At 39.8% G+C, this 22,198-nt stretch overlaps 2 pseudogenes; both read left to right on the top strand.

Moving 5' to 3' along the window:
• On the top strand, positions 1-13,540 carry LOC144249326 (pantothenate kinase 2, mitochondrial pseudogene; annotated as a pseudogene).
• Positions 13,541-16,752: 3,212 nt separating this feature from the next.
• Positions 16,753-21,932, top strand: LOC113178531 (BTB/POZ domain-containing protein KCTD5 pseudogene; annotated as a pseudogene).
• Positions 21,933-22,198: the final 266 nt, after the last annotated feature.

The raw sequence follows: 22,198 nt of genomic DNA, 5'->3' as shown, positions 1-22,198 counted from the left end.
ATGGCTCAGCCAGAACCCAAGGCTCCAAGTCTCACTGGCACATACCACCATGTTGACTGTGCCACTGGCCAGGTACTTACCTGTGACAAGTGTCCAGTAGGAACCTATGTCTCTGAGCATTGTACCAACACAAGCCTGTGAGTTTACAGCAGTTGTCCTCCAGGGACCTTTACCAGGCATGAAAATGGCGTGGAGAGATGCTATGACTGTAGTCAGCCATGCCCAAGGCCAATAGTTGAGAAATTACCTTGTGCTGCCTTGACTGACCGAGAATGAACTTGCCCACTTGGCATGTTCTAGTCTAATGGTACCTGTGCACCCCCCCCCATACAAGGTGTCCTGTGGGCTGGGGTGTGCACAAGAAAGGCACAGAGAATTAAGATGTCTTGTGTAAGCAGTGCGCTCAGGGTACCTACTCTGATGTGCTTCTAGTGTGATGAAATGCAAAGCGTGCACAGATTGAGTCAGAACCTGGTGGTGATCAAGCCTGGGACCAAGGAAACAGACAAATGGAGTAAGGGAAATGAGACAGAAAGTGTAGACCTTGCTCTGTCAAAGACCTTGACTGAAAGTGGATCAGAGAGGGGAAAAGGGAAAGATGGGAGAGCCAGAGTCAAGAGAGGATCATTGTTATGAGACAGGAAGAATTTGAAAATATAGGATAAAGAAAAGAAAGTTGGCTAGGAACCATGGAACATTCCTATAATCTCAGCAACTCAGGAGACTGATGCAGAAAAATCAGAAGTTTGAGGTCAGCCTGGACAACCTAGCAAGACCCTCTCTCAAAAAAAGAAAAAAAGAAAGAAAGAAATGTAAAGAACTGGGAATATATTTCAGAGGTAGAGAGCCCCTGGGTATAATACTCAGCACTGTTGAAAAAAACAAAAACACACCAAAGCATTGAAAAACAAAACAAAAGAAAGTTTTACCTTTCCTCTTTTAAAGGAGATAAGAGGACATGAGGCCAAGAAGTACCAAAGTTGAAAAGGAGAAGAAACACTTCACTCCCTGAGACTAAAGAAAAGAAATCAAGCACAGGCATAAATAAAGGTAAACTAATACTTGACATATTTAATATATAAGCTAATTAACTACTTAAATCTCAGCAAGCAATTTTAAGCATTTTCCATATGTTTGCTCATTAACCATCAAAATAATCCTAAGAGGTAAGTACCATTATTGTCCCCATTTTACAACTGAGTAAACTATGAGAGTACCGAAAGTCTGAAGAGGTTTGTTCAGGCCACCTCCGTGTAGCCAGTGAATTAATTGGTATGTTCATCTATTGGAAGGGAGGAGCAAGGTGTACTAGGAATTTGCAGTTGAAATAAGTCAGGGTACCTCAATGTCAATATTATTGACATTTGGGTTCAGGTAATTCTTTGTTGTCTTGTGCACTATGACATGTTTAGCAATATTCCTGGCCCTTTGCACACACATGTGCATGCACACACACACACAGTCAGGATCTTAAAAATGTTCAAAAACAATGCCAATGTCCCTGGGGAACAAAGTCATCCCTGAGGTGGAGGTACAGAAGACAGCACTAACTTTAGACAGCCTGATGAAGAAGAGGAGAGTATCCAGCTCTTGCTGAAAAGATAAATGTTATTGTTAGATTCTAGGGCTAAATTCAGTCGGGAAGAATGATATAACCACTGGGGAGGGTGTTGCTGTTGTTATTTGTTTGTTTTGATTTGTATAATGAAAGGTGAATGCAGAAAAACTAGAAAGAAAACGTGGCCTTCCAGAATCCAGTGTAACCAATGCATACTATTATTAACACTGCCATCTCTGTGGTTTGATAGGCCTTAGGGAACAAACCATCAATTTCCATAAGTAAAATGTGATATAGCATTATTCATACTACATAGTTATCTCATTTTCTCTAGCATGCACTTTGTAAATCCTAAGAATAATACAGTTAATGTTGACTCTTACTATGCTAACATGTTTTTTTCTGGATTCAGAGACCCTTGCCTTCACATCCATCATTTAATTCAAGTCTTCCAGAGAGAAGAAATAATGTTTACTAAACATTATTTCTTTTCTCTTTCTGAATTTAATTCTGTTTCTTATCTTGAAACAATATTTCTACAAAATCTGGAGTCACAGTCCTATTTTAAACATATTTGCATCCCCACAACCTCTCCCACACTGCCCATTGGGCCATGTAGTCTCTTACAGGAGCTTAAAGTAAAACAAAGTCTGTTTTTTTTTGTTTGTTTTTTTGTTTGTTTGTTTGTTTTTTTACTTTATTGGGTCAACTGGTTAAATGCACAGCTATAGAAATGAAGAGACTCTGAAAATACAATAGTAATTATACTGTCATTTGTTTAAGACAATTCTATACTATAGTGTACAGAATTATAGTATAGATATGTCTTTAGTATATGGTTGAACTGAAAATCTGTGGTTGTAATTACTGTCCCCTCCCTGCATCAGCCAAAAGGCGACTGCACATGGGAAAGCCCAAGACATGCTCCTCCTCCCTGTTGAGCACTTGCCCAGGGATGGGGCCTTGGGAGCAACTCCTCTGCAGGGTGGCAGGCCCCAGTTTCCAAGCTGGGATGCCCTTGAGGAGAGCATATATATGAATATATATGCATGTGTATGTATCTAAACAAAATCCTAGTGTGTGTGTGTGTGTGTATGTGTGTGTGCATGTGTGTGTGCATCTGATATGTAACATGAATTGACAAATTCAAATGTATACAATATATAAATATATGTTCACACATTCAGAGTAGCTGAACAAGGAAATTTGGAGCCCTTCCTCAATTGTGTCTTCTGAATTTGGCAAAAAAAAAGCATCAGCATTTTTTTAAGGGTCTTTTAATTAATTGATGGGGCAGAAATCAGTTAATGAGCATTAAGGACTAGAAATAAAAATACATTTCAGGTGAAGATCTAAATGTAAAAAGGTGAACCTTTAAATTCTAGGAGAATTTTAATCTCCTAGATTTAAATTAAACCTTTAATAATTTCAGTATGGAAAAGGAATTCTAAATTCAAACATAAAAAACAAATCATAAAATATAAATTTGGTAAAGTTTAAAACATCTGTGCATCAAAATATATCATAAATTTTTGGGGGGAAACCCCCAGATAGAATGAAAATACAAATCTTAAAACCAACAAAAGATGGTGCTCAGAACACACAAGGAATTGTATAAATCAATAAGACGACAAATAATAGTCAAAGAAAAGGACCTCATGGGACCTACAATCTATTAATGTTGCCATATTGTCCCAGTCCTCGCTTCATCATGTCCTCATTTATCTCTTTAGTCCCACTTAGATTCCAAGATCCATCATCTTAATCAGTATCTTACATATCCCTTTATTCCCTGCTCTATAATCCATTTCTCTTACTCATTTCAAAACCCTGTTCTTGAGAAAATCCAATTCTCTGTATTCACACCTGTAGCTGACTTCGGCTGTAGATACTCCTCCTTCAATGCAAAAAAAGAAAACAAAATAGCTGCAAACTCTATTGAGAGTTTGGAGATATGACAGTAGAAAAAAAGATGACCTTGCGGAGAAAGGGCCCATTCAGTAGCTTCCATTTCTTAAATAAAAAATGAAGAACTATGGCAAAAATGAGGATGTAAGAATGTGAAGCAGAAAGTATCAGAAGGACAGAATGTGAGGACCAGAAATTTGAGGAAATAAGAGATTCAAAATCATTACTGTGAAGAATGAGAAGGCTATGTAACAACAACAACAACAACAAAAAAAAAAAGATATTTGGGCCCTATGAGTACCAATTTGGGGCTATGAATTTATAGGATATCAATTTCTGAAATTTATTGGGCATCATGTAGCTCAGAATTGAGCACACCAGCCTTGACACATGCCTATAATCCCAGCAGCTTGGGAGGCTGAAGCAGAAGAATCACAAGTTCAAAGCTAGACTCTGCATAGTGAGGTCTTAAAGCAAATTATGAAGACTCTGTCTATAAATAAAAAATAAAAAAGCATTGGGCACACCAATCTTATACAGTTGTAATGGACCATTACGTCACATCTTCTGTCAGAATACCCATTTGCCAATCTCCACTCTGATGTGGCATACAGACGTCCTAATGCACTTTCACAGAGGCTCTGTGTCTCTTCGTAACACTTAGTACACATGGCTGATACATGACAGAGCTACTCTTCGTAACACTTAGTACACATGGCTGATACATGACAGAGCTATAAGACAGAAGGAGTCAGGATCCTGTGGACAATGGAAACTTCATGTCAGACCTGATATACATAGATTTGTGTGTAACAGAAACAAACTCAGATTTTAAGTCACTAGTATTTTCATGTTTTCTGCCTCCCACAGTTGATCCTAACTAACCAGCAAAAAATCTCCAATTAACTAAAAAGTATAACATAGCCACAAAAGTACCCATGTAAAACCACAGTCAAAATGTCTACAAATAAAGAGTTTGAAATGGTGAGTAATATTGATGTTAAAATAACTTTAATTCTTTATAGAATTAATATATTAGAAAAAATTTTACTAATTTTATAAATATAGGGTAATATTTATAATAAGGAATTTCATAAAAATGATAAATGAATACATGAATAATTGCACAGATTGCCTCAGCATTTTCTTTACCTAACATTTATTGAGTACACAACCATGCTAAACAGTATTTTGGCTGCCAGGAATATGAAGATAAAACAAGGAGTCCCTACCATTGAGGAGTTTACAGAGACATAAACAGATGAATTTATGTATTCTAATTTCCAGTATTATCTATTTATTTCTGAACTTAAGTAGTTGATTAAGCAAATGAACAATTTTTTTATTATTATTATTAATTTTTACCCGTAGAAAATAAGTCAACTTTGGTAGAGAAAAGGGCTAACTGTAATTTGTCTCTCTGAGCAGTAGAGGGCAACAGAACATCAAAATGACAGCTTGAGTAAGCCTCTGTGGACCATGTTGTAGGCCTTTTTCTATAAAAGTAATTTATTCAACCAAGTGTTTTTTTTTTTTATTTTTTCCCCAGACTCAATGACACGTTTAACTATGAATATACAAATTGTGCAAACTCATTCTGAATAAAATACACTCATGACTTGACAAAAATAACAATTTTGTGGGGCTGGGGTTGTAGCTCAGTGGTAGAGCACATGCCTAGCAGGAATGAGGCTAAATAAATAAAATAAAAGTTCATTGGCAACTAAAAGATAATTTTTAAAAATAATACTTTTAATTTATTCCTGTGGAATTTATATATAAATTATATATATATATATAATAATTCATATAAAAATATTCATGTGATCAAAGCTTTTGAAATTACACTAAAGCATTTTATATTAATCCTCAGTGTGTTTTCTATGAAAACGAAGGGGAAAAATGGCTTTTATTTATCATAATGTTCTGTTTAAGATTACTGTGGAAATACTCCTCTAGGTACCAGTGAGTAGGCTAACTCTCATTTGGAAAGTTATCAGCTAGCAGTTATTTGTGGAGCTCCAGTAAATGCTCAACTTATAAGTATTCACAGAAGGAGATGTTTTAAATTTGAGCTAGGGCAGTTTCCTAGGATTTCTGTAACAAATTTCCAGAAACCCCATGACTTAAGACAATAGAAAATTACTCTGTCCTAATTCAGGAGGCAGAAGATAAATCATAAAGGTGTTGGAAGAGTGGGTTCCTTCTAAAGGCTCAGAGGAGATTCTGTTTCTAGCCCCTTTTCTAACTTCTGGTGGTTGCCAGCAATCCTTGGTTTTCTTTAACTTTTAGCTGCATCACTTTAATCTCTGCCTTTGTCATAAGAGGTATTCACCCTATACGTGTCTCTGTGTCTTCCCATGACCTTCTTATGAGATCACCAATCATTGGATTTGGGGGCCCATCCTAATCCTGTATGGCCTCATCTTAACTAATTATATTTGCAAAGACCTTATTTCTAAACAAGATCATATTCTGAGGTTCCAATGGACATGAATTTTGCAGATTCCTTCTTCAATCCACTACAAATAGTAAGGCTATTTTGTATGTCTTCAAAGAAATCTTTAAAAGGAAGAAAAGTATTTTCTTTATGGAAATGAGTACCAAAAATATTATATTCAAAATAGATACATACCAAAATGTACTCAACTAAATTTATTAATTTACTTTATTTTCATATTCATGTTATTTATGTTATCTTGTACAGGAGTTTTGAAGTATATAATAAAATAACCCATTCAATATAAAATATGTATAACATATCAGTATGCTGATCATTGTCAACAAATAGTGTGTACACTTAATTAACCCTGTAGAATTAATAAATAAAGAAAGATATAGTAAAATCTTACTATAAGTAGAGTCCCAAAAGTTCTATTATGTAAGAATTATGGTCACATTATTGCAAGGTTAAAAAAAAACCACAAATTTCTCAAGTAGATTTCCAGTTAATGTGTATTTTAATTTATGTTAACATTTATAAAATGTATAAGAAACAAATTATGTTAAAATTGTACCATATATTAAATTTAAAAAGCCTTAAATAATCACAGAGCACTCTTCACCCTGCACACCTTTAGCCTGTCCCCATTTGAGAATTGCAGCCAGGTAAAGTATGAAACCAATTACCAACCCAGTTCTACCTCAATTTATATTATCTTCTTCTTTTTTCCTTTTTTTTTTTAGTTGTAGATGGACACAATACCTTTATTTATTTATTTATTTATTTCTATATGGTGCTGAGGATCAAACCCAGTGCCTCACATGTGCCAGGTAAGTTCTCTACCACTGAGCTATAACCACAGCCCTGAATTCACATGATTTTAGAGACACTTTTAGAGTGTTCAGAGAATAAAATCAAGACTAAAGAACTTTAAAAAAATGATAAAGGGAAATGCCATCATGTTGCTTAATGACAGGGATGTATTTTAAAAAACAAATCCTTAGACAATATTATTGAGTGAAAACCAGAGTGCACATACACAAACATAGGTGGCATAGCACCACTACACACTAAGCTGTATCTTCTAGCTACCACGTATATGGTTTGTCTTGTTGATCAAAGCATCTGCATTCAGCACATGACTCTAAAATGAATTGTACAATTCTCATTATCAGAAAGGAGGGAATGCATCTGGGTTTTGAAAAAAGTCAAGTTTTTGTAGCAAAGAGTTGTTTGAAAAAATCTTTCTGAAAGATAAAGATAGCAGATAATGTCTCTTAAAAATTCCTAAAATGATCACAATAACAGGCTTAATAAGGGTACTATGTTGTTTTGTTAAAATGAAGGTCATAAAGCTAAACCACAACTCATTCAAGGTAGTTATGGCTAAGACTAGGCCAATGATTGTTCCAACTTATTTGAAGAATAGAGGTTAAAGAATTGAAACAAATGTCCTCTAAACACACTTCAAATATCATCCTCCTTCTGGCCTTTTGGTAGGCAGAGGATGACAGACTCTATGAGCCATGCTCCCTGATGAAAACCCAAAATTAGTAGTCTGAGCTGCTAGTTCTGAACATGATTTAAAACAATTGAGCAGACAGAGAAGTGACCTTTTAAAGATAATATAACCAAATCAAACTCTGGTTGAATACATGAAACATTCCTGCAAGGAAACTTCTGGGGTTTCAAGACCCAGCACAAGACTTCTTCTTCCCTACCTTTCTAAGGCCTAATGATAAATGGGAATTAATTCAGAACACCAAGGAAAGCAGGAGGAGAATTGCCAGTGCAGGATGGAATATGCAGGAAGTGATTTTAGTGTAGGAGAGATAAGTCTCCATGTCAGAGACCCAAAGAAGCTTCAGGCTCAGTTTTCAGGTGCCTTTAAGGGCAGGGAGCTAAGAGGCTAAAATGGAAGGATTGTTTGAAAGTGGGTCTAGCATATGTGGCACCCATTATCTGCATATACTTCCTGCCTTCCTCTGCCATTTTTAAATACATGAAATACCAACTAGCATTTCACCTCTGGGAAAAATAAAATAAGTTTTCTTCTTCTGAAAAACAGAATAAACTGAGGAGAATTAGGTATGCTGAGGATGGACATCAATGTCCTCAGTAAAGCCCTCTGCCTTCTTCTTTGGAATTCCAAACCTCTCCCTGCAAAACTAAAAGTCATCAACATTCTAACCCCAAGATTAAGGCAACTAGGGTAAATCTGTTTATTGTCACTGTGGTTAGCTGGGGCTAGGGTTATGGCTCAGTGGTAGCGCACTTGTCAGGCATGTGTGAGGCACTAGGTTTGATCCTCAGTACCACATAAAAATCAAAAAATTAATTAATTAAATAAAGGTATTTGTCCATCCACAATTTAAATATATATATTAAAAAGCTGTGTTTAGCTATGTAACAAGAACTTGACTTCCTCATTCCTTAACCTGATGCTTTTCTGGGAAGGGACTACCAGACTGGGCATTTCATTTTCTGGCCTCCCTTATATCCAAATGTAGCTATTTAAGTACACAGAATGTGAGTAGAAGTGGTGTGTGTCACATTCAGGCCAGGGCTTTTAAGAAAGCAACTGTGGAGCTGGGATGTAGCACAATGGTACAGCACATGCTAAACATTTGTGAGGCCATGGGTTCTGTACCCAGTGGATGATGGGGTGGTGGGGAGGAAGTGGGAAAGAAAGGAAGGAATAAAGAAAGAAAAAGTGCCTTTTCACATTCTCACTAACCCTGTGCCAGCCAGAAGCAGAAGCCATGAAGGTCAAAGACGGCTGTAGCATCAGTTGAAGGAGCCTGGGTCTCTGAGTCACTACATGAGGAAAAGCCACCCATGAATCAGGAACATCTGAACTATGCTGCAGTTGAGAAACAAGCAAATATCATAGAAAACCAATGAAGTTTTGAGGCTTATTTTGGTAACCAGCATTACCATAATTAATTATCCTTCCCATGTACATGAAGCTCCCAGCACAGACACTTAACTTGTAGGAGGAAAGACCTATATATTCAATAGTAAGAAAGTCCGAAAAGCTCTCTAGGAAAGTCTCATTCTTAAATATGATGGACAACTAAAGATCCACTTTAGTGGTAAAGTGCCCCTAGGTTCAATTTCCAGTAACTCCCTGAATAAAATTGAAGTGTTGAAAGACAAAGAAAATAAGCAGAATAAACAAGCAAATATAAGATTTACTACTCCAGAAAGAAGAACAGAGATTGTAGGCTTATAAAATAGGAAAAAAACCTAAAATATTTGAATTTGTATTCTTAGAGAAATTTGAAAATATATTAATTACTTCCACAAAATTAGCCCTAGATAATCCTACTCCTCACCGTGCCCCCCACACACACATCAAAATTAAATACAAAAGGAAAGTCTTGTAAACTAAGCATATGATTGCTAAAATTTCAAAAATCCATTGAAAGTTCATGAGTCAGTGTGCCAGTTTTTGTGGCACATACCTGTAATCCCAGGGACTCAGGAGGCTCAGACAGGAGGATCACAAGTTTCAGACCAGCTCCAGCAACTTAGTAAGACCATGTCTTAAAATAAAAACATAAATAGGACTGGGTAGGTAATTTAGTGGTAAAGTACCCCTAGGTGCAATCCCCAGTAACCCCCCAAATAAAATTGAAGTGTTGAAAGACAAAGACTAGGACCCCTTCTAGAACATAAATCAAAAGATTAGAAAAAGAGAGCTTCAGAGAAGGTGAAACAAAGAAAATAAATCCTTAAGTTCCAACATCCAGCAAATAGAATAGAGAAGAAAAATAGCTGGGGATATAGCTCAGTTGGTAGAGTGCTTGCCTCACATGCACAAGGCCCTGGCTTCAATCCCCAGCATCACTCACACACACACACACACACACACACACACACACACACACACACACACACAAACACACACACAAAAACACACACAAAAAATGTTGGGCCTGGGGTTGTGGCTCAGCAGTAGAGCGCTCGCCTAGCATGTCTGAGGTGCATGTGTGAGGCCCTGGATTCGATCCTCAGCACCACATAAGAATGAAATAAAGATAATGTGTCCAAATACAAATAAAAAATAATCAATACTTAAAAAAAATTAAAAGAATAGAGAAAAATAAAAATAAGGAAGAATAAAATGGTAAAAATTATAGAGAGATCTCCTCAAAGTTAAGGACATAACTATTCTTAATAAAGGGGATAAATGTGTACCAAGGGAAAAAAAAAAAAAGACCATGTCACGTTACCATGAAATTTTAGAACGCCAAATGATTAGAGAAAGGATTTTATTTTTATTTTTATTTTTATATTTTACTGTAGTAAGAACATATAAGATGAGGTCTACCTTTTTTACTACATTTTAAGTTTGTGGGACAGTGTGGTAACTGCAAGCACAGTGTTGTACAGCAGATCTCTAGAACTTACTTATCCTGGTTCACTGAAACTTTCTAGCATGGAACAGAAACTGCCCATTCCCCCTCCCCCAGTACCTGGCAGCCACCATTATATTTCTGCTTTTACAAATTTGACTATTTTAGGAATCTCTTGGAAGTGGAATATTGCAGAATATGTCCTTTTGTCATAAACTCATTTCAGTGAGCATAATGCCCTATATGCTCATCTCTGTCGCTGCAAATGGCAGGATTTTCTTCTTTTTTATGGCTGAATAGAATTTCCATTGTGTACATACCACATTTTCTTGATCCATTCACCTCCTGATGGACATTTAGGTTGATTTCATATCTAGTCTATTGTGCATAGTGCTGCAATAAACATAGGAAAAGTAGATGTTTTTTAAAGTCTCTAGAGAAAAAGAGGAAAAAGAGGTCACTTACCAAGAAACAATAATAAACTGGCATCAAACTTCTTATTAGGAACACTCTGTGCTAGAAGAGAATGAAACAATGTCTTCACCATTCTGAGGAGGAAAAAACTTTGAATATACAATTTTGTGCTGCCCTAACTGTTCTTGGTTCCACTAGGGTGGCTCCTTCCCTTAGCAATTTACTTAACACCCCTTCCAGATTTTCGTAACAAAGACAATACAACAAACCAAGACAAAACAAGACACAAACATACTGTATTAATCCTCTCCATTTTCTCAAAATGTCCATGCTTCCTCTTGTCCTATCTACTTCTAGGGATGAGCAGATTTGCTCCCGTCCTATCTCTACGGATGAGCAGCTTTTCCTTTTCACTTACCCCCGAGTGTCCTGGGGCTCCCCATACAGGCCACCATCTGTCAAAGTCTGGCTGGGCAAAATAAAGGGGGTGGGGGTGGGGGTGGGGGGTGGATGGTTACAAGAAACTTGTGAAGGTTGATACAGCAGGAGCCACTTTATTATGAGTCAGAGAAGTATATTTACCCAAATAATTACACACAGCTTAACTTAATTAACATCAACTAGATACAGCAGTCAACTAATAAGGAATCCTCATCATCTTAATGATTATACACAGCTTAACTTAATTAACATCATTAGATACAGCAGTCAGTCATTAAGAAATCTGTGTCATCTTAATGGCTTGCTGGCATTACTTCTCAAACCACTCCCCCTGGCAAAGTGCCAGGTGCCATCTTGACTTGGTTGTGACTCTCAACATTGTGCTATACCAAACTATAAATCAACATAAAGGCATATGAAATACATTTTCAAAATTGCAAGTGCTCAGAAATTTCATCTCCCTTCTATGTGTTTGTTTGTTTCTGTTCAATATGCCTTTGGATATATTCCAGAGAAGTGAGATACAAACCAATAATGATGTAGAATATGAGGGAGTGGAACTAGGAGTGAAGATTAATAAAAAAAAAAAACAATTCCAGGTTGAGACTTGTGCATGGAGTTTCCTAAACAATCTAAATCAGAATAGGAAGCCAGTTGACCCCCAAATACAATGTCTTCAAGAACAAAAATGAAATGTGGTCTACATTAAAGATAGAATAATTATGGAAATGTGTGATATCCATGATGTAGTAAAGAAATGTTCTCTCAGTAAAAGTAAAAGAAAGACAAATAGAAATTTCAGAAAACACAAACAACAAAAATTGTGTAAAATAAGTCATGATACAAAAACAAATCCCATTAAAATACAGCATCATCTTAACTTATATCTGAAATGATAAAAGAGAATTTATTTCATTTGGGCACTAGAACATTCTTCTCCAAGGAGTCTAGAGATCATAACCTTAAACCTATAAAAAGAAATGTAATTGTTGCACATTATTTGACTATGCAGTAAATGATAGTTAAAAAGACACAATAATATAAATTAGGGAAAGCACTAATTTTCAATTTTGAGGATCAAACTATAAGCAACATATGAAAGATGGTTCTCAGGAAAAGAATGAATTTGGCATTGACCTTGAAATGCAAAAACAAAAATACAGATGACAGAATATGTGAGGGTTCAGGTACAAGCATGTGGAAGATGGAAGAAAGGAGAAAAGGTCCAATTGCCTCACCAAAGCATATCCAGAGGCTCAGGCAGGACTGCCTCTGAGGAGGCAGGAGGATTGCCACCCTAGGGGGGCTGGCTGGTGGCGGGGCAGAGGTGGGGGCTGCCAAAGGGGGCCGGCCAGATCGACTTGCCCCTGGAGCGCCATGTCAGGGCAGCCTCCACCTCACCCTCTTGGGCTGGGAGCCAGGGCCCACAGGCTCCGAAGGGCAGAGGCAGGGGTCACTGTGGCCTCTGGCGAGCAGCCTGTCAGCGCCTGCTGTTGGGCGTCAACAGATGGTGTGAGGCCCCATGGGCTCAACTCCTACAGCGGCCCTGCCTGGGTCTCTGGTTCACAGGTCGAAAGCCTCCAGAAAAAGCAGCCGCTTTTTCCATGGTTTGGCTTGGATATTGGTGGAACCCTTTGTCAGGCTGGTTTATTTTGAACCCAAAGACATCACTGCTGAAGAAGAAGAGGAAGAAGTGCAGAGTCTTCAAAGCATTTGAAAGTACTTGACCTCCAATGTGGCTTATGGGTCCAGGGGCATTAGGGATGTGCGCCTGGAGCTGAAGGCCCTGACTCTGTGTGGATGCAAAGATAGGTGGTCTTCAGCTTTGCAAACTGCATGAATTAGACTGCATAATCCAAGGAATTTTATGTATTGACTTAGTTGGTTTCAATGGACTACCACAGTGCTATTACTTTGAAAATCCTGCTGATTCTGAAAAATGTCAGAAGTTACCATTTGAGTTGAAAAACCCACATCCTCTGCTTCTGGTGAACATTGGCTCAGGGGTTAGCATTTTAGCAGGGTACTCCAAAGATAATTATAAGAGGGTCACAGGCACAAGTCTTAGAGGAGGAAATTTTTTTGGTCTCTGCTGTCTTCTTACTGGCTGTACCACTTTTGAAGAAGCTCTTGAAATGGTATCTTGTGGAGGTAGCACCAAAGTGGATAAACTAGTGTGAGATATTTATGGAGAAGATTATGAGAGGTATGGATTGTCAGGCTGGGCTGTAGCTTCGAGAACATTAACCAGGTGGTATTTGTTGGAAATTTTTTGAGAATTAACATCATCGCCATGCAGCTTTGGCATATGCTTTGGATTATTGGTCCAAGAGACAGTTGAAAGCACTTTTTTCAGAATATGAGGGTTATTTTGGAGCTGTTGGAGCACTCCTGGAACTGTTGAAGATTCCCTGATTGTTACCTGGGAGTGTATCCTGAAATTTCTACAATGGGGTCTGTGGAGTTTTGTTTTTTAAAAGACTTACTCAGTTTTATGATCGTGTACTACCTGAATCAAGTTGAGAAATTACATGTATTTTTCTAAGTCATCAAGATAAATCCTTAAAAAATTTCAGTCTAGTCTAGCAACCAGTAAGGAAAGAAGCATTAAAAAACAAGTGGACCATGTTCAGGCAGCATGAGGATTGCTGTGTTTAAGGTGCCCTTCAGAGTAGTGCTGTTACACCTGTGGTGTTTTTGGAAATCTCAGCATAACTCACTGCAGACACCTTGGAAGAGCTGTCCTGCCTTGAGCTGGCTGTGGTTGTGCATCCTGATTTAACTAGCTGTGTGCAGGACAGGCTTCTGTGTGTGATAATCTAGTCAGTGTTTTCTCTGTACAGCCTTAGAGATCACCTGTGCATTACTCTGGTTTGCATTTAGCCTTTGTGTGTACATATTGAAAAATAGTTTATTTTAAGCATCTGCAAACATAATTGGGTGTGTTAATTCTGTTCCTGAAACTGAAAAAGCAACTTTTAGAAGGGCAGCTCTTGTGTTACTTCTCTAAATTGGGAAAATCCATATGGAAGGAGAAAACTGCTGGCAGAATTCCCTAGGGTAAGGGGCATAATGACCTGACCAAAGTGGATGAGCTAGTGGAAAAAGCAGAGGCTGGCAGTGTGACACCACAGAGCCTCTGGAATTGACAACTCTTCAAGGAGCCATGTAGAGAGTATCCTTTCAGGCTGAGTAGCAAAGGAGGATTTGAAATGTCTGCTGAGGAATTCTGGGAGCCTCTCATGCTCATAGGTTTCAGGCTACTTGAGTGTCTTGCTAAGGGCTGGACCTTTTCTTTCTGCTGTGCAGAATAAGTTAAGAATCATTCCCCTTGGAGACAGTGCAGCTTTTATATCTAATGTACCAAGTGATGTGGGAATCACAGTTGAAGGCAAGGAAAGGCCTGTTATAAAGCAGCCTTGTAACCAGAAGGAAGATCTTAAGATCTTCCCTGTTCTGTGATCTCTACATGTAGCTCAGTTTCTTTCTGTGGTGGAAGAGAGGGGTGAGTAGATTGGGTGTTTGCTGTGTGATGGCAGCAGAGAGCCAGCTGCATGCAGGGCATTCCATAGCCTTTTCCCCAAGGAACACGTGCCTTTATGCATGTGCCTTGACACATCTAGAGGGTGGGTCCAGCTGGGTTGGGTCCTCCTGCAGCAGAGTAAGAGGGATGTTGCTGGGATGGCAGTCCACCATTATTGCAGCCACTCATCTCTAGGCCTTCCACTCTCAGTTGTCTGCTTGTTGGCTGCACTTTCTCCTTGCTTCCAAAAACACCACCACCATCCACCCACTTGTATTGGGACTAGAGGTAGGGATTTCTCAGCTCCTGTGCCCTTGACTTTCCTGCTCCACTGGGCAGATTATTCCCGTGAACTTCCATCTCATGGAGCACAGGAGGTTATGACAGTGCTCCACATGGGCAGTCTTTTCAGCCCTGGCTATTCCTACAGTCTAGCCTAGAAGGAAATTGAAGCCCAGAAGTACAAATATAACCAAGGTCACACAGCTGCAAACGGGCAGAAATGGAATCAAGCCCAGATCTGTGTGGACCCAGAGCAGGAGCTGTGAATATCTCGCTGGCCTTCCTCTAATCCACTGCTCCTCTCTTGAGAAGCTGTTTTTCCTCACTTTCTACCTTGTGTTCAGCCCACCCTGTCATTCCATGAGAGTGTTCTTTATAGGCCACCAGTGAACCTCAAGTTACAAATTTAATGGGTATTTCAGGATCTTAGCTGTGTCAGTTCTTAGCAGGCTCTTCTTGCTTTTCTGCCTTGTGGGATATTTTCATATTTGCCAGCTTATTCTCTGATGACAGATGGTGTCAGTTCTCAGACACAATCCTGGATCTCCTCAAGCCATCACCACAATCCTGGATCTCCTCAAGGTAGCACCCCACCCAGATATGGACCTTGAACTCAAGCCCTAGATGCTGTTTCCTCTCCACCTGTAGACCTCCAAGCTATCCCTGCAGATGTGCACATCCTCATTCAAGCTTCCTGCCATCTCATGACCTTTAGCCCATAAGGTGCACTCAGGGTGGTCACCATGGCCAACACCCTGTCTGCTCTCAGTGGTTGTCCTAGTCTGCTTTCCATCTAGTGGCCTGAGTGTCTTACCTTATCTTACCCCCAGTAGAAGCAGCATGTGGGCTGGGGCTATGGTGCAGAGAAAAATATATGGAGGAGGGTGGCTGGTATGTGGTAGGAGGTGGCTGGGTGTAGGGAGATGAGGGCAGTAAGGACACCTATGCTTGATTTTGGACTGTCAAATAGGCAGCTGAGTTTTTAAGTCAGAGATACAGAGCTGGATAATGTTCATGCAGATGGGAAAAGCAAGGAATTTTGTGAATTCCAACAGCATGAGAAAAATAATAGTAATGCAATGGGCAGTGAAGGAATAAGAGACAAAACAAGCTATTCATAGGGTCCAGTGGCTCAGACCGATTGTAAGTCTTCAGGCACCTGGTGGAGAATGGATGAGGCTGTCCAGATTCAACTACATGGTCATAGATGGCCTCACAACAAGTTTTCCTGAAGCCATGGTACTGAAGCTAAGCTACGGATGTCCTAATGAGGAGTGAGGAGTAGCACTGGCTTAGAGGACTTTGGACCAGCACTTTTTCTCTTCAAGACAAATACTTTCAGGTCTGGGATATATAGCAAAAGGGTTGGTTTGGGGGTGAATCCTTGGGGTCATGTGGGCTGAACAGGAAAAAAGCCCAGTCCTGCTACTTCAGGCCACCCTGAGTTCACAGTTGGAGACTGTCAACATGTGCCTGTATAATTGAAGCCTAGGTAGTTGGTAAGGCCTGGACTTCCACTGTAATCTCCATTTGAAGCCTAGCATTCTCACACTATGGCCTGTTACAGAAGTGGCTAAAGGCATCAGCACCTACCTCCTCTGCTTGAGCAGAACCTTTCCCTTTGTATTTCCAAGTCTTGCTATCCAGGCAACTATTCTGAATTGAAATGCACACACTCTAACATTAAGTATTTTCAAAACTTGCTTTTTATTTACATGTGTTTCAGTTTTTAAACAAGTGATTAGCAAAAAAAAATACATTAAAATTTCAAAATAGCAATTAAATATGCAAAAATATACCTTACAAAAAAAGTATATCCAGAATGGGCTACTTCACTAACTTTAAGAGCACTGCCTACTCAGAAGAAATCTCATCTTTCTGGGTTATTGAAGAGCTGCATCGTTAGTCCCCTGCTTCCACTAATGTCTTCCTGCACCTATCAACAGGGAAGACACACACAGCCTTCTAAACACACATGTCAGACCATGTCACTTCTCTGCTCAAAACCTGGCAGTGGTTTCCCATTGAACTTAGAGTTTAAAAAAAATCCCTAAATTGATCCATGTGGCCCTCCACCATCTCACACTCCTGCTTTGAGACTTTTGCTGTTGCCCTGTCTGGAACTTTCTTCCAAAGATATTCACATGGAATACAGAAAGTGAATAGATAGTATCTTTCATGGTTTTGTTTTGTGTTCCTAGGGATAGAACCCAGGGCCTCCTGCATGCTAGGCAAGTACTTTACCACTGAGCTATACCCCTAGCCCTTTTCTATTTTTATTTTGAGACTCAGTCTCCCTACATTAGCCAGTCTGGTCCCAAACATGCAATCCTCCTGCCTCAACCTCCTGAATAGATGGGATTACAGGTATGAACCACTGTACTCAGAAAACAGTAACTTTTAAATTGAGAAATAAAGAAATATCAGCAAAAGCATATAATTGAATGTCTGGAGGTCATTACCAGAATACTAAAAATAAAAAATAAATATTTTCGCAGTACTGGCAATTAAAAAGTGGCTGCTGTTTCTACATATGTACAGTCATGTGCTGAATAACACAGCAGTCCACAAACAGAATGGTTGTCCTATAACGTGATATCTAGTGGTTATTGACATGGTAATTGTTCCAGTTTGTATAAGTACATACTGTGGTGTTCATACAATGACAAATTGCCTAAAGATACATTTTTCGGGACATAGCACAACCATAGGCAATGCATGACCATATGTATGTTTGTGATGAGCTGAGAAATGAATTCTTGAAAGATATGCACCAGATTACTTGCAGATGTAACTTTTCAGGGATCAGTTGAAAGGAATACAGGGATAAAAATCAGTATTAAAACTTTTAGTCTTTTTAACCTGCCAAAAAGTGGAGAATATTTGCCTGTGGCAAGTGGGACTAAAAAAAGACAAAACACTTGTTTTTCTATAAAAACTCTCCATAGTATTTTATTTTTACCTTGATGAAAATTAAAGAAAATCAATTTTAAAAAAGAAAAAGAATAAATAGTTCTTGGTTCAGTCTAGCACACACACAAAAATGTACACTAGAACCCCAAAGTACCATCACAACTGAGATGATGCTAGATTTGGAAATTTTCAAAGTACTACCAGCTGCTCACTAATAAAATAAGATAACATGAAACATTTGGTTTTAAGCATTTTAACTTCTTGATATCAACCTGCAAGGATTTCAAAATGTTCCTCTCTTAACAATATAGTCACTATATGAACATCAGGGCCTCTTCTCTTATTCACCTGTCAGCTGCTGGGGAACTGGTCCAATATTTTAGCATTTAATCTTATTTTTCTCCCTCTGGATCACATGGTTGGCTTGGACAAATGCAAGTGTAACATGCCAAGCCAAACATCTGTCACTAGGCAGCAGGACATTTATTGGTCTTATCTAAAAGAGTGTTTTCTACATCACGAACACTGTAGTCATTAAGCCAAGATGAGGACCCAACCTTGGTGAATGGTGTGGCTGGACTTCAAGGTCTCAGGGAGCAGCCAGATTCTCCCCATGCTCACAGAGCCCTGGAGGGCCCAGCCTCTCCTTGTCAAGCAATGTCCAGAAAGAGAACAGGGAGGAAATTCTGATGAAGAAACAATAGGCAGGTCTACAAAGAGTTCTTTGAGTCACTTCTATAGTTTCTATACAACTCAAGGGCTAAGACTAAAAGTGGCTTCTGCTGCTTATTCATGGGTCAGCCTTGGCATCTGATGCAAATGCTCTTCCAAACCCTAGCTGGCTGGGGGAGATAATAAACACAGTTTTGTCCAGACTACAAGCAAAAGTGAAATTCTGGTTCTCTACCCCTGATTTTATCCCAGGCAGGAAGGGAAAAAAATAACAAAAGGTTCCTGTATCTCCTCAGCAGATCTTTAGCATGGGAATGAGTATGTTGCCCTGATTAGGAAGATCAATTGACTACAACATAGGTAAGTGCCAATCCAAACTGGCCTGTGGTGCCACATGCCTGTAATCCCAGTGAATAGAGAGGCTGAGGCAGCCTCTCAAGTTGGAGACCAACCTCAGCAACTTAGTGGGGCCCTGTCTCAAAGAGAAAATGAAAAGGGGAGATAAGGGGTGGGGTATGTGGGAGAAAAGCCATTTAAGGTGTTTAAGATAACAGGGCCCAAAAACTTTACCTGTGCATTTATGTGTGAACTTTTGAGAACAAAGGCCTGAAGGGTATATTACAGTCCACACAGGTAAATTTATTGTGTAGTTTATTAAGTTTATAAGACATCTAACAATTACATTTTGGAAGTGGGTGTTTCCAGAGTAACATGTCGTTAGAGTGCATGATTAGAATGTATAAGGCCCTAGAATTAGTCCCCAGCATCAAAAGATACAATTTAAGTAAAATAAAAATTGGGAGAATGTATCGAATATGACATTCAATTTAGAATTATTAATATCATTCCATTTTTTTCTGACAATAATATTACTCAAGGATTGATTGTCCTTAAAGATCATTCTTGCTTCTTGAAGGAAAACCCCTATTATCACCTAATTACCTACTGCTCCCCCAATTCTCCAAAATAGTGGGGCAATGGGTTAGAAAGGGAACTTCCTTTTAGAGTACTTTTTAAAAAGTCCCCCCCTCCAAGTACTGGGGATTGAAACCAGGGGCACTCTAACACTGAGCTACATCCTCAGTTCTTTTTATTTATTTTTTTTTATTTTGAGACAGGATCTCACTAAGATGCTGAGGCTGGCCTTGAACTTGCGATCCTCCTGCCTCAGCTTCCCCCACTGCTAGGATTATAGGCCTGAGCCACCTCATTCACCTCTCCTACTGCTTCTTGATTTCTTAGTTTTTAGGCCTCTTAAGCATGATCCCAGGTATGCATTAAGACCAAGAGTTTTTTTTTTTTTTTTTGTTTACCTCATAACAAAAAAATTTTCCTAAAATCGCTCCCTTCACCCACCCTGTTATTCTCATCTGAACATATTATTTTAATTTACGGCTTCTATCACAGGTTATAATCCTAAATTGTAACTATTTGCAAAAGTATTTCCACTTTCCTCATATAACTGACCTTCATTTCCTGATCTCACTTGAAGTTAGCTGCAGCCAGATGACTGTTATAGCCAAGGGAATATAGGCAGCAAAAAGTAGCTTCCGGGTCTAGCCTGCAGAGTTCTGCCACATGTAATCCTCCATTCTCTTTTTCCATTCACCATACATAAGATTTAAAGACCCAGAGGAATATAGAACTGCAAAGGAGAAGTAGGTAAGTGCTTATGGAGAGAGTCCAGGATCCTAAAGACATCAGCAGCAGCCTGGTTGGACCATTCCCTAACCAAAAGCAAGTTTTTACTGGATTAGTCTTTTGAGTTCTCTCTCTCTCAACTGGACTTTGAACTCGGGCACTTTACTGCTAAGCCACATCCCAAACCCCCTTTTTTTTTTTCTGAGACAGAATCTCACTAAGTTGCTGAAGGTCTTGCTAGATTGCTGACACTGGCCTTGAACTCTCATGCCTCCTGCCTCAGCCTCCCATGTCCCTGGAATTAAAGGTAAGCACCAGGGCACCCACAGGAGTTTTCTTCTTATAGAAGATTCTAGTTAATAAATTGAAGAAAGAATGATAGAATTAGATTACCACCATTTTAAACACTAATGAATTAATGAATCTAGACAATGATCATCAATGACTGTTATTGTTGATGGAAAGAGGGATCTTTGAGATTATTCACAGAATACTAAGAACCCTTCATTGAGTTCTAGGGCTCTCTTTTCTATTTACATTCACTTCCAGATCATAATCAATCCCAGGTTTCTAATACATCTATACATTGATAACTTCCAAAATTATATCTCCTTCTCTAACAATCCAGCAAAGTTCTAGATTTCTATTTTGATCACCTTCTCAAAGTCTCTACTTGGCTGCTTACAAGGAATCTAAAGCATAACATGTCTTCCCCATCTGAGTAGATGAGTGTAGGCCACTATCATCTATCACCCAGTGACAATCTTCTAAGGGGCCCCCTCTAGGAAGTTCTTCACACAACATCCAGAGCCAGTTACCTTTTCGAAAACACAAATCAGCGCTGTAGCAGGGCTTGCTGAGATCCTGGTGGAAAATCTCTCAGAGCTTCTGCCAGCAGCCCTAGGAGGCCATGGGGCCAGACTGGGAGGTGGCCTATGCTGCAGCTGAAGAGCAGGGCTCAGTGGGCGCCCTGGCTCAGCGCACTGGCAGGGTGTCCCAGGGGGTCCTGCTCAATGGGCTCAATGTTAGTGTCACTTACTTCCCCACCCCCCAGCAGACACTGTTCCAGGACTGAAGTCCTTCCTGTGCCTCTTGTGGTAGGCTGACTCAGACCTGGACTCAGACAAGGTGAGGGCTGTGCAGCCCCGCACCTGGGCCACAGGACAGCACTGCACCCTGGCGCCCACTGCTGTCACAGGGACCCCTGTCGCTGTGCCAGGGGCGCCCTTTGCCCGTGCCTCCGGCCTCCAGTAGTAGAGGAGGAGGTCCCCCAGGTCCCTGACTTGGCTGCAGACCTACTTTTTCTCCCTGGACTCTGGCCCTGGGGTGAAAGTGGTGCCTATTTATTTGACAGGATCCCAGGGACCTTGGAGCTGTGTTGAACCACTTGAGATATGGGAAGCTGGTCCTTAACAAAGACCTCGCTGAGGAAGGAGTGTGGGAAGAAGCAGAATTTTGCAACATCACCTCACTCATAAAACTTGTAAAGGACAAAATTACAGAACGAGACAGCAAAACATCACAGTTGCCTGTGAAGCATGTATACCCTGTGTTCAGTGTCAGGAGGAGGGGTTCACACAGATGGTGTTCACCAGGCCTGATGGCTGGAAATTTGAGTAGCTGGTCAGTATCGGCTCCTCTTACAACTATAGGAAAGAAGACCAGGCCGAGCTCCTCCGTGTGGTTTCCAAGGAGCTGCCCAACACCTCATATGGCACAACCAGTGAGCCCAGTGAGGAGGCCAAGATTTTGCAAGAACGGGGCTCAAGGATGTGAGATGCGGCACTGACAGCCGAAGAAATGATATATTTTTATCCAAGATTCAGTGAACTGCCATGTCCAGGAAGTATGTCTGTGAGAAGACAACTGCTTTTGATCATTTCTCTAGAGATCCGGGTCTGCATCCTTTTTTGCCTCAGAGATGGCTGGTGAGAGACAGCCCAGCTGTCAAAGGCCAGGCATCCCCATAGACAGGAGGCACAGGAGCCAAGGGGGCTCTCTGGGAGCCTGCTCTGTTCTTTCCCAATGCTGCATGGGACTGA

This window comes from Urocitellus parryii, chromosome 11 (assembly GCF_045843805.1).
Source record: "Urocitellus parryii isolate mUroPar1 chromosome 11, mUroPar1.hap1, whole genome shotgun sequence".
NCBI classification, from domain to species: domain Eukaryota; kingdom Metazoa; phylum Chordata; class Mammalia; order Rodentia; family Sciuridae; genus Urocitellus; species Urocitellus parryii.
The sequence above is the reverse complement of the archived record's forward strand: the minus strand, read 5'-3'. Positions and strand labels throughout refer to the sequence as shown.